Below are 12,862 nucleotides of genomic sequence, written 5' to 3'. Positions count from 1 at the left end.
ATAGATATTTCACATGTGAACATGAATCTGAGATTAGCACTGTATATTAGAGACTCACTTGAATTTATTCCCCTAAATGGTCCTTAGGAAATCTTGACAATAATTAGAAATATGGTTACTCTCAGCTCTACACCAATTCATGGCAGAATAACAAGTGGAATTCACCTTTAATTTAGGTCTTTTGGTCCTTCATGTACATGGGACCAGACTTTCAGGTGTTCTTAAAATTTGACTACTTATTTGGTGCCAAAATGGGAGCTGATCCCTTTTCAAATTCCTGCATAATACCTCATAAGCCCTGCTTTTATCTACCATGAAAAAATGATCAATTCACAAGGGCACAGATTCCTAATCAAATATTGGCACAGCTTGTTCTGAGCACAGACAGCTGCAGAAAGGGTTTGCAGCAGCTATCACCCATCTGTGCTAGAGGTGAAGCTCACAGCTGACTTGAGCCTGGGGACAGACTGCCTCAGGTACTGGCTGCAGGGTGGGAGAGAGGACTCTCTTCAATGTTACTGTTTGCCAGGGCCTAGCACTCCCAAGAACAGTCCAGGTTCTGAATGTTGCTAACTAAGAGGCACTGTATCTTCCCTTGCAAAAGGAAGATACCCTTCCCTTGGTCAGGAACAGGGAAGGGCTGGTTGGAAATGTGAAGCTCCAGGGCACCCTTGGTTTTAGCAATCATGAGATGGTCAAATTCGAGATCCTCAGGACAGTGAGGAGAGCGTGCAGCAAGCTCACTGCCCTGGACTTCAAGAGAGCAGATTTTGGCCTCTTCAGGAGCCTGCTTAGTAAAGTTCCATGGGATATAGCCCTAGAAGGCAGGGGGTCCCAAGACTGTTGGTTGATATTCAAGGATCACCTGCTCCAAGCTCAGGAGTGTTGCATCCCAACTAGAAGGAAGTGCAGCAGGAGGGCCAGGAGACCTCCTTGGATGGATAAGGAGCTGCTGAGGAAACTTTGAGGGAAAAAAGAGGCTTATAAAAGGTGGAAGCAAGGACAGGCGGCCTGGGAAGAATACAGGGATGTTGTCTGGGAAGCTAGGGACCAGGTTAGGAAAGCTAAGGCCCAGTTAGAATTGGCTTGGGATGTGAAAAAAACCAGGAAGGGATTCTATAGGTATGCTGAGAATAAAAGACAGACTAGGGACAAGGTGGGCCCTCTCCAGAAGTTATCGGGAGAACTGGCTACCCTGGATTTGGAAAAGGCTGAGGTTCTTAATGACTTCTTTGCTTCAGTCTTCACTGGTAAAGGCTCTGACCAGACCACCCAAGTCTTGGAAGGCAGATGCAGGAACTGTGAGAATGAAGACCCTAGGAGAGAATCTGGTTCAAGACCATCTTAAGAACTTGAACGTGCACAAGTCCATGGGACCTGATGAAATCCATCCGCGGGTCCTGAAGGAGCTGACGAATGAAGTTGCTAAGCCACCGGCCATCATATTTGAAAAATCATGGCAGTCAGGTGAGGTTCCCGATGACTGGAAAAAGGGAAATAGAACCCCCATTTTCAAGAAGGGGAAAATGGATGACCCGGGGAACTACAGACCAGTCAGTCTCACCTCTGTGCCTGCCAAAATCTTGAGGCAGATTCTCCTGGAAGGCATGCTAAGGCACATGAAAAACAAGGAGATGGTTGGTGACAGCCAGCATGGCTTCACTAAGGGGAAATCCTGCCTGACCAATCTGGTGACCTTCTATGATGGGGCTACAGAACTGATGGACAGGGGTAAAGCAGTTCATGTCATCTACCTGGATTTGTGCAGTGTTTGACACTGTCCCGCATGACATCCTTGTCTCTAAATTGGAGAGACAACAGTTTGATAGGTGGACCACTCGGTGGATAAAGAACTGGCTGGACGGCCGCATGCAAAGAGTTGTGGTCAATGGCTGGAGACCAGTAACGAGTGGTGTCCCTCAGGGATTGGTGTTGGGAATGGTCTTGTTCAACATCTTTGTCGGTGACATGGACAGTGGGATTGAGTGCACCCTCAGCAAGTTTGCTGATGACACCAAGCTGTGTGGTTTGATTGATACCCTGGAGGGAAGGGATGCCATCCAGAGGGACCTCCAGACACTTGTGAGGTGGGCTGATGCCAACCTTATGAAGTTTAACCATGCCAAGTGCAAGGTCCTACACCTGGGTCGGAGCAATCCCAGGCACAGCTACAGGTTGGGCAGGGAAGACATTCAGAGCAGCCCTGCGGAAAAAGACTTGGGGGTATTCGTCGATGAGAAAATGAACATGAGCCGGCTTCAGTGTACGCTCACAGCCCAGAAAGCCAACCATATCCTGGGCTGCATCAAGAGGAGAGTGACCAGCAGGTCGAAGGAGGTGATCCTGCCCCTCTACTCTGCTCTCGTGAGACCTCACTTGGAGTATTGTGTGCAGTTCTGGTGTCCTCAACATAAAAAGGACATGGAACTGTTGGAACAAGTCCAGAGGAGGGCCACGAGGATGATCAGGGGACTGGAGCACCTCCCGTATGAAGATAGGCTGAGAAAGTTGGGGCTGTTCAGCCTGGAGAAGAGAAGGCTGCATGGAGACCTCATAGCAGCCTTCCAGTATCTGAAGGGGGCTTATAAGGATGCTGGGGTGGACTATTAATTAGGGACTGTAGTGACATGACAAGGGGTAACGGGTTAAAACTTAAAACAGGAGAAGTTTAGATTGGATATAAGGAGGAAGTTTTTTACTGTAGGGGTGGTGAGGCACTGGAATGGGTTGCCCAGGGAAGTTGTGAATTCTCCATCCCTGGCAGTGTTCAAGAGCCTTGGGTGACATGGTTTAGTGTGAGGTGTGCCTACCCATGGCAGGGGGGTTGGAACTAGGTGATCTTAAGGTCCTTTCCAACCCTAACTGTTCTGTGATTCTATGATTCTAAGAGCACAGTTTGGCCCAGGAGCAATGACTGACATTTTTCGATTTCCTGGCGTTTTCTGCCTGGCTACAGCAGTATCAGCTAGTTGCAAATGAACATGGGGAGTGCAGATCTGTATCTTCATATCATACATACATGGTGCATCCTCCTTGTTGTCACCAGCACTGGCTCTCCCACCTCACCTGTTTTTCAGCTGTACTTGCATGGCCAGGCTGATTGCAAGATCCTTCTGAGGTTTCTTACTCCAGAAAAGGTCAGTGGAATTACAGAGGACTGAAGCCAGGATTTGAGGGGCTGGTTCAGGTTGTCAAGTCTACAGGTTCATAGTTTGTCCTGCACACAAGCCTTGTGATTTTTGTCTACCAGAATAAATGTTGGCAGAACTTGGTCTGCCATTTGGAAATCTTGTAGTCAGATTTGAGACCTTCAAGAATGAAATACCACAACATATGTACACAGTGACCTTCTAGAAGCTTTATTTCTGAAAAGCAGCAAAAGTTAGGGAAGTCTATGGTACAGTTCCTGAGCTGGCAAAAATTCTTTCAATTTCAGTAAAAGAAGTGAAGCCATTAATTCTTACCAGCGGGGAATCTGCCCACTTACTTTTTCTATACAATACCTCTGGTAAGTGCTTTGAGGAAAAAATGGTAGAATAAAGTACCATGCTCCAGGTATTAAAGAAAACCTTCCTAAAAAGTCATTCCTTATTTGAAATTATTCTGTTAGAGCCAAAAACAATGCATTAGAGTTGGAGAGAAAAGCCTTAAACTAATGATAAACGTATTTCTTTAAATCCTTCTACTTTTAAACTACTTTCAGTCCATCTGATATTTCAACAATATTAGAAAAAAAAAAAAGAAAAGAAAAGCAAGGTGGAGGGATGATGATGCCCTTTAAATGCATAATACTGAGGGAAGGAAAATATGGCTTATTCAACATTAACCTTGACAAATTCCTGCTCATGTCATTTAAATGAATGAACCTTTCCCATGTCTAGCTTGCTGGACCTTGGGAAACAGCAGTGAGGCAGGACTGTAAAAATGATGCTCATATTTCCTAAAGTATTCTTCTGAGTAAATGAATTATGTCAGTGAAATCCAAATAAGGATGAATCTGTTCACTTGAATCACCTGTTCACAGCCAATAAACTTCCATGTGAAACAGTGCTTATCCTTCTCGGTTGCCGTGTATTGATCTAAAACATCTTCCCTGAGCTTTCTCTCTCCTTTTCCTCCTACAGGCAAAAGGTTAGAATTAGATAATAGTATTAATTTTCCAGACATCTGCACATGTTTTAATAGGCTTTAGAAGGTTTGAAATAGTTTCTGTTTGACCACCACAGGGCTAAGATGCCATTAAGACTTATATTGTAGCAATACATAACAATCATAGCCCCATAGTTCAACCTGGCAATAAAAAAGCTAATTTATTTTATTGAAGATTTAAATTTATGTGATGAACTCCTCTCTCAATAGGAGCTGTAATACCACTCCTAAAAAATACCACAGCTCTTCATATTTTCAAAACCAAAGTACTTGCAGTGACCCTTGTGTATGTATTTGTTCTGTGTGCTTGTTGAGTGTTTGCACATGTGTTTGTGTGTTCATATAATACCATTTACCATTCCTGAGACCTTTTCAGTTCTTCTGTTTCTTCATTCTTATTTTTTTTCTGTCATCTGACTCACAGGCTCTGCAGGAAGAAAGTTATTAGCAGATCCAAGGCACTCTCCAGTGTTAGCCTTTTTTTTTTTTTACCACCCTGAGAACTGGATTTTTGTTGTGGGACAAAATTATTACTGTTTAGGTAAATTGAGTTTAAAATAGCTTTTAAAATAGACATATGCAGTTAATAAGGGTATTTTGAAAATCTGTTAAAGAAATATTTAGAGCCCAGACAGTTTTCATTTCCAGCTATATACTAGAGGAAAGCTTCAGCTTATCCCATTATAAAGTGATAAAGCAGCATTTGATGGCAGCAGTTTCTGTGATAAAATGATCATGGCAGCACTGAGAATGAATCTAATAAGGGAATTGATCCGTAGATTCCAATTCTGTAAGAGACAACATCGATCAACATAAATGTCAATAACAAGATCGTACTGAGTTCTGCCTAATTCCCTTAGATGATTTTGGGGCATAGTCAGAAAGTGAATGTGAAAATGAATTTTAAACTGCAGGAATCACAAAGACAGACCAAAATTGTGTTGTGCTACCAGGATTATCACTGACTCTCTTAGAACCACCAATTTAGCAGCATGTTGAAATTAGTGAGTAGTATTTACAGATAATGATTAATAATGCAATGTCTGTTGTATAAGCGAGACTGAAACATCAGTACTTTTCGTCTGTGTTTTCATGTTAAAGCATTTCTTAAAACAGTGAAATAATAAAAAACAGCCCGCCTTTTTACTGCTAATGCATAGATAGCATGTGTAAGGCATGCCTTAGAAGATTAATGGTATAGCTCTTCCTTGTCACAGATGTTCAGTATAAAGTTGTCTCCTAAACTGATTCTGACCATGCTGAAATGCTTGTGAATACACTCTCTGATGTTCCCAATACTTCCTAGCACCTGCATGATGTTGCCACTCATTTAGCAAAGTGGAATTAACATATTAATTAGTATTAGATCAATAGAAAGGTGTTTACTAAAAGCATTTACTGGTTTGACCCAAATTATTAGGAAACAAAATACTAATATGTACTTAAGAAACAAAATACAAATATGTACTCAAGAAAAGGCTTACTCTTCTGCAATATTATTCTCATAAAACTGCTGTTTTACCGTACTCCAAGGAGTCTTCCATGAGCAAGATCACTGAAAACATTTATTTCATTAATTATTTACATTCTGACTAGCTGATTACAGGATCATTGATGTAAACTGTTGACTTTATAGTAATTACAAACCACAGGGAACTTTATACAGACATTTTCCTAAGAAATTAAATTAGCTCATTTTATTATTACTGCAATATTTACAGACTCCAACCGTAGTGTTATTAAAATGAGAACTAACACTTTGGAGTCTCAGAGCTTGAAAACACTGATAGAGTTATAAAATGAAAAGTAGGATCAGGGAATATTGCTTTATGTCTTTCAATGTAACTTTTATTTAAAGCAGTTTATAAAAATTAATAAAACTAAGAGATTTGGAACAGGCATAATTTTAGGCTTACATTAATGTTGCCAACTCTCTGAAGAATACAGAAAGATTATGTTATTTATGTTTATGCATCAAATACCTGCTTAATACCTCCCAATTTATACCCTAGGATGTAAGTTTCTAACCTTCTGAGTTACTCTGGAATCTACTTCACTGGTTTTTTTGCCATCTCTGAATGGCTTGATAATAATGGAGAGCACCAAGCATGGAAAATCTGAGGCAGATACAAATGAAACCTTTGCTTTATTTTTTTGTGCTGGATTTGCCTTGTTAACAGGATTTGCTGATGTAGCTTTTGCACCCTAATCTTCTATACAAATGTTTGTAATATCATATCCATGTACTTTGTCTTGGATGTTGTCTGTTAAGTCTCAGTAAACTCGCCTGGAGCATTTGCCAGGAGAACTTGACAAACCACTATTAATACTGGGTTTGAATTTGAAGTCTAGCGCCTTCTGCATCACAAGGCTTCTAGGTTTTTTAGCAAAGTCAGCCTAGCAGGAGTGAAAACCAACAAAAACAAATGGAAAATATCAAATTGAAAGTTTCATGGAAGTATTTTTATTAGATTAATGGAAAATCATAATCTGCTTGACTTGAAATTCCTGGAATAGCTGGAAACATTTTTTTTTTTTTTGTACTAAGAACTGATTTAGCTTACTGAAATGTATTCTACAGTTAATCCTTTAATATTCATTTTATGCATAACTCTTCCTCCTTTGCCACCGAGCAATACTGCATGTTTGTGATTGTTTCCTATATTTGACATAGCTGTAGGTAAGACCAATAAATAGCAGTCTCCACTGCCTGCTCATGCCACTGTAAGAGTTATCCTGGGGTTCACTTACTGTGTATTAACCACCTCATTCCACCAAAACTTAAATACAACCACCTGTAGTGGTAAATCTGCTGTGATACGGCTGTTGAGAACCCTAGCAGCAATATACAGCACAAATTAATTTTAGTTAACCTGTCAGACAAACCTTAGTATATAACCAGATACTAAATATGAAAGACAACATGCATGTTGGTACTAAATACAGTGGCGTATAAAACTTCTGAGTTGTTTTGCCTGTTCCAGACTGAGGTGTATGACATTGCATGTTACACACTTTTGCCAAGTATCAAGTATCTTTGTTAACTGCTTGGTCTGTAGCAACAGAGAAGTAGAAAAAAATAGCTTAGTGTGATGCTTTAGCTTTACAATCAGAAGTTATGTGGTTTGCCTGCAGAGAGGTATATTAGTAGCTTCTAGAGGTCTAAGAAATGATGAACTTATGTTTATTTTTTTTGGTAAAGAAAGTGTATTTTAAATGGTCAAAGGCTGTTAGTTCTTCACTCAAATTTTAGCTCCAACAGTCAGAGAAAGGAGTTACCTAACAAGTAGACTGCACATTGCATGTTCTCCTAGATATCTCTTCTGACTAACTCCTGTTACCCATACTGCAGATCTTTATTCACTTTTCCTAGGGGATATTCTGAAGCAACAGAACAGAGCAGGAAGAGAGCTGTAATGAGCCTCTGTTTACTCCCATGCTTTAGTGATACTTTGCTATTTTCTTTTCCTTGGCTGCTTAATGCAATATTTTGGTGCTTAAGGAAATGCACAAGTACAGATTGGTTGTTCATGGTTGCTCTATGTTCAAGTGAAAATACAAGTATAAATATTTGTTGCAGAATAATCTCAAATAGACAAACCTGTAAGCATGTAACATTTTATAAACAAAATATATAAATCCAGAAGAATTGTTGAATTGTCCTGTTACTACAAGGGAACCTGAACATGGACTCAGAATGCTACCCAAATGCTGAGGGCAAGAAAAGTTAGTATCTTAACGTAGTGTTTCTTCCTTTCAAAATGCTGAACTTTTCCCCCCTTCCCCAGACTCACAGCTGTTTTCTTATTTCCTTATTCTTTAAAGCTTGGTCTATTTTTAACACACTTGTGAAAATGTAGAGACATAGACCTATATGACGTTACTATGATGCCTGTAAGGCCCTATTTTATTCCCAGAACTGGCACCCAAAAAATCACATTAACTGTTTGCTTCTGTGCAGAAATGCAAAGATCATTTTTTTCTTAAAAATACTTAACTTTCTCCTTATTTCAGAGTATTTAGTGTATGAGAAGTTCTCATTTCATACTTTGAGCAGTGCATGTTCTTAACCTACGTAAGTTCTGATGGAATAAGTGAAGGATGTTCTGTCACCTCCAGCTAAACATCTCTCTGCAATGTATCTAAGGACTAAAAAAAATCAAGATTTAATTTCATGAAAGATTGTATTTCTGTATAAACTAATACTACGTAAATAGCATACCTAATAATATTTTTTTTCTTTTTTAGTCTGCTGTCTTCCATGGTGTAATGGAAATGTAGTGCAGAGTACTATTTCTGTAAGACCTTTGAAACTAAAGCTCATCGTAGATGTGATCAATTCATAGCTGCAGTCTGCTTCTGATGGATATAAGAGTTAAAGATGAGCAAGGGAACAGGAACGCGAGACAGGTCAGATGATTGGGAAAAAAATGTCAGCTAGAAAGAGCTTTTTAATTCCATGAGCATCTATCACACCGGTAAAGAGATGACCATATCAGTACTCTTCTTGTGTGGCACATTATTTTGCATGGTTTTGGTGGAATTACTAAGATGTAACTCATTTGGTACAACAAGGGTGGAATTGGAGCAGTGGTGTTGCTGTTGTGGTGGACTTTAGGGGAATCTTCTTTGTGCAGAAAATTATTAAAAATGAGTGGTGTGAAGGCTACAGAAAAGGTATTCCCTGGCAGTCCAATTACAGTGGTAAGGTCATGTAGGAGAGCAGTCTGTACAGGTGTGTGATGCCCCAGATAACAGCAAAGATGGGAGGAGGTCACATGCAACAAACAAACATTTACAGCTCTGGCACAGAGCACTAGGATTAAAGTGTCTCCTTAGAATCGAGAGAGGATTTATTCTTTGTGAATGATGGACTTTGGTTCATGTGAGAAAAGCAAAGCCGATTGATTTAATAGCAATTAACTCATCCAATATTGGAGAGCCATTACAGTTGGGCATAATTCATTGAAAATTGTTCCAGCAATGCTGCAGGCCATTAGATGTTTCAAAAAGGAGATGGGAACTGATAGATATTCTGCACAGATACAGTCAAGAGGCGCAATAGTTAGGGGAGTCTCTCTGTAATATTTGCCTCATGCCAGCAGGTAGTAGCCTTCTTTTATCTTCCTAGAAAGCCTTAATAAGGATGCTGCTGGGGGGAAGGGGAGCTGGTGTACTATTTGATGGATTGGTAATCTGCCTGCCAGATAATTGTATTTCCTATTGCACTTGATATAATAGTTTTCCACCTAAATTATCAGTTACTTTGGTTTTATTTTTTATGTGGATTTCAGGAGTTAATCTTGACATTGAGCCATAAAAGGCATGGCTTTTTCTTCATCAGTCTCGTAGGTGAAGGAGGAACTTTTTGCTGCTGGTCACCAGCAGCCAGAGAGGCCTGCTCTGCCCGGGCTTCTGTACCTCTCAGCACTCACTTTCTGTAGAGGCATGGGTCCAGTCTAGCTAACATGCTAGGAATGTTTTAGTTCATGCCTGCCCTGGCAGTACTCAGTACAGGCTAATTTCCACTGAAGTTGGTCTGGGCATGCTGTATTAACTTCCATAATGGTTTTTGTTGTACAGCCTAATGCTTCCTGTGTTCAGAGAGGCCCAGAGGTTCCCCACCTGGTACAAATACTGCTCAGTTTCCCATTGTTATATTGGGCACCAAAAAATGGTGCAGATGGCTTGGATTTATAGTTGTAACTCCTCAGTTTTATATATAAGTATTCATTTAAATTGATGTGATGTTTTCTGTGGAAGTCATTCAGTGCTGTTCTCCTTTCATTGCATTGCATCATAATAGCATCAACAGTGATTTTAATATTGTACAGTTTTCAAGCTCCTTGATCTAGTTACGTGACTGTCATCTAAAAATAACCATAAAGGACAAAGTACATTTTGCATATCTGAGAAGAAGTCAGAAACAAGATGCATAGTTAGCACAATCTGTTACTTCATTTTAAATGGATCATTAATGAGGTTTTTAACAAATAGTAGAGTTTTTCTCATTTTTTTAATTAGAAAATGGAGTGGGGGAAAGAAAAATATAAATGAAAGAAAAACAATTTTCTTATCATTTTTCTTTTGTAATTGGATGACTCGCTTCAGTGCTGTGTGACTATATTTAATTAATGATCTCAAACTTTCTTGTGCTGTTTGGTAATGCTAGTCATTGTGCTGGCTGTGTGTCTGTTAGTTTATTTGCATATGTGTGTGTATGAATATTCCCAATGTGATGATCTGTTGTTTGATACAGAAATGTAATCACATTATACATCTTGAGAATGCATTTTACTTCTTTGTTAATCATTTTATTCTGCTGATTCACCTTTGTTATGGCAGTTTTATAGAGTCATAGAGTTTAACACTAGTAGTGATTTGAAAACAGGATGACCCATGTGCATCCCATCCCTTTTGGTTACTGAGCCAGTGTGGGGGGACCCCCAGAATTCTGAGCCATTTACAGCCCACTTTGCTAGGCAACATCTTATCACTGGCCAAAAAATTGTTTGTTTTCTGCCTGTTCCAGTTGAGCTGATCTCTGCTCTTATGTCTGATATGGGCAATAACAGCAGAATGCTAAATTCTATTGGATGATGCTATAGGGGTATATTTAATTTCCCTTATTGAGATGCATATATGTTCCCATTTAAGTAATGAAGTATTTAAAATGCCATGCTGAAAAATGAGAAGACTGTTTTACAGCTCTAAAACTCCTATGGCAATATTTCTAGGACACTTTTTTTTTGGAAAAATAAATGTTGAAGTATAAATGTTCATCCATTTCACATGGCTGCAGTCATCATCTCTAATGCTCAGATTTGGCTTTAGTAACTTCTGCTAAAATATCTCTGGAAGCAAAAATCAGGTGACTGATTTCACTGGAGAAAGTAGTTAATTCGTTTGCAAAGAGCAAGTACACCGCTTGTTCAGAACATCAGTGAGTCCGGATAATGAAAACAGTGGAATTTTCTGGTGGTTCAGTGATGCAGTTGGAATTATTGTCAAGAATAACAGGTGTACTAAGTCAGTAAATCTGTGAGTTTGGGAAGGCATTTTACCTGGAGCTTTAATCTTGAACAAATACCTGACAGTAACTCTAGTAATAACACTTTAAAAGGTACACACTGAATAACTAAGGGATAGACATCGCTGATGTTAAAAAACACAGGGCCTGGATGTAGTAAATAGTATAATGAAAAGTATCTTGGATACTGAGTGCTCGTAGCATTTCGATCTATTCAACAATATATTGGACAAAATATGTTTATACAGGATATTGATCATTGAAAATATTTTTCATAATCTGTCTGCAACAGGTAGTACCTGCTGGATGAATATGGAAATACTGAGAAATTGCTCCCAATTTCAAAAAAAAAAAAAAAAAAAAAAAAAAGCACTAGTTTTCCTGAAATAGATGCATGAAGTGCAGCATGCAGATAACAGACGCTGTAGGAGTGGTGCCTGCTTTGTTCTCTAGCAGATACATTTCTGCAGTGGGTACCAAGAGGTACCAAGAGAGGAGGCTGGGGATTAGCTGGGCATAAGATTGTGTGTGACTGATGTTTTGGGCTCTGCAAATAAGTGTCTTGCTGTTACTGCTACTGCACAGCATGGAAGGGCTTTTGTGCTACAATTTCTTTTCCTTCTTTGACCAAGCCTTTTGGATGTACCTGGTGATGGACTGCTCGTGCAGCCTCGACAAGTCTCCATGGTTTGCATCCTTCACAGGGTCCCCCTAGCAAAGCACCCTGGCCAGGTCTGCTCCATTTGTTCCTCCAAATTGAGTGTCCTGGTGCTGTAGAGGGTGTAGATGTAGTCTCTCATGTTGCAAGCCTGGAGAATTAATGGGGAAATGAAAAGAGCCTGATCCAAAGTTCTTTTGTTTGGTTGGGGTTTTTTAAGTACTTTTTTGTTGAGTTCAGTGGGCTGTGAGTCAGATCCACACTGCCTGTTACATGATATGTTGGTCCAATGACTGACAGGGCTGCAGATGCTTATTCTTTTGAAGTCATTGGCCAAGGCATTCACGTAAACCATGGATTTTATTGAAACTGCAATTAAAGCAAATCAGGCTGAATGCATGCTGAAAGCCTTAGGTGAACATGGAGGAAAAGGCACAAGCTTAGCCATCCTTCCAAGCAAAACTTAAAAGAAGAACTGGGTTTACAATCGAACAGCATGTGAATATTAACGCACAAATTCCTCTGAGTCCCCTAGTTCCCCAATGCAATTATTTTCTATTCACATTAATTGTTCCTAACAGATGACAGTAATGACTTTGAGTTAAAATGTGTGCAAAGGAGGCCTTCAGCAGATCAATGCTGTTTAAAAATAGGGTCACTTTTGCAATCATTCACTCAAGGTGTAACAGCTCAAAAATAAAGCAACATTAACGTGTTGATTGATTTATAAATGTTAATTTTGTAGTTCATTTTAATGCCTTTTTTCTTGACACCTGTCAAACTCTGTGGATAATGGTGGGGCTTGTATTCATTTGTCATTGTTGCATGTGAAGTAATGCTAAGTTGCAAAACAGTGACTAGAAGAAAAAGTAGAGTTTCTTTTGGATAAAGAATGATCTATTCTGCATACAGGAAGTCTTGGACAAAGTAAGCACAAAGAGCAGTGTTTCAAATTAGAACAAATCCTCTTTTACCTTGGGGTCTTCTTTCCCCTTGAAATTTAACAGCAGAGTTTGGAATTTTGG

At 39.5% G+C, this 12,862-nt stretch overlaps 1 protein-coding gene across 1 annotated transcript in view; it reads left to right on the top strand.

The window, feature by feature from the left end:
• NCKAP5 (NCK associated protein 5) overlaps positions 1-12,862 on the top strand; it is a gene marked incomplete at its 3' end in the record, with an annotated part of 395,713 nt that overhangs the window by 311,676 nt on the left and 71,175 nt on the right. The gene's annotated exons all lie outside the window — the stretch shown is intronic.

Source organism: Psittacula echo, assembly GCF_963264785.1.
Source record: "Psittacula echo genome assembly, chromosome: 6".
In the NCBI taxonomy this organism is placed as follows: domain Eukaryota; kingdom Metazoa; phylum Chordata; class Aves; order Psittaciformes; family Psittacidae; genus Psittacula; species Psittacula echo.
Note: the sequence above shows the minus strand (reverse complement) of the source record. Positions and strands in the feature narration are given on the sequence as shown.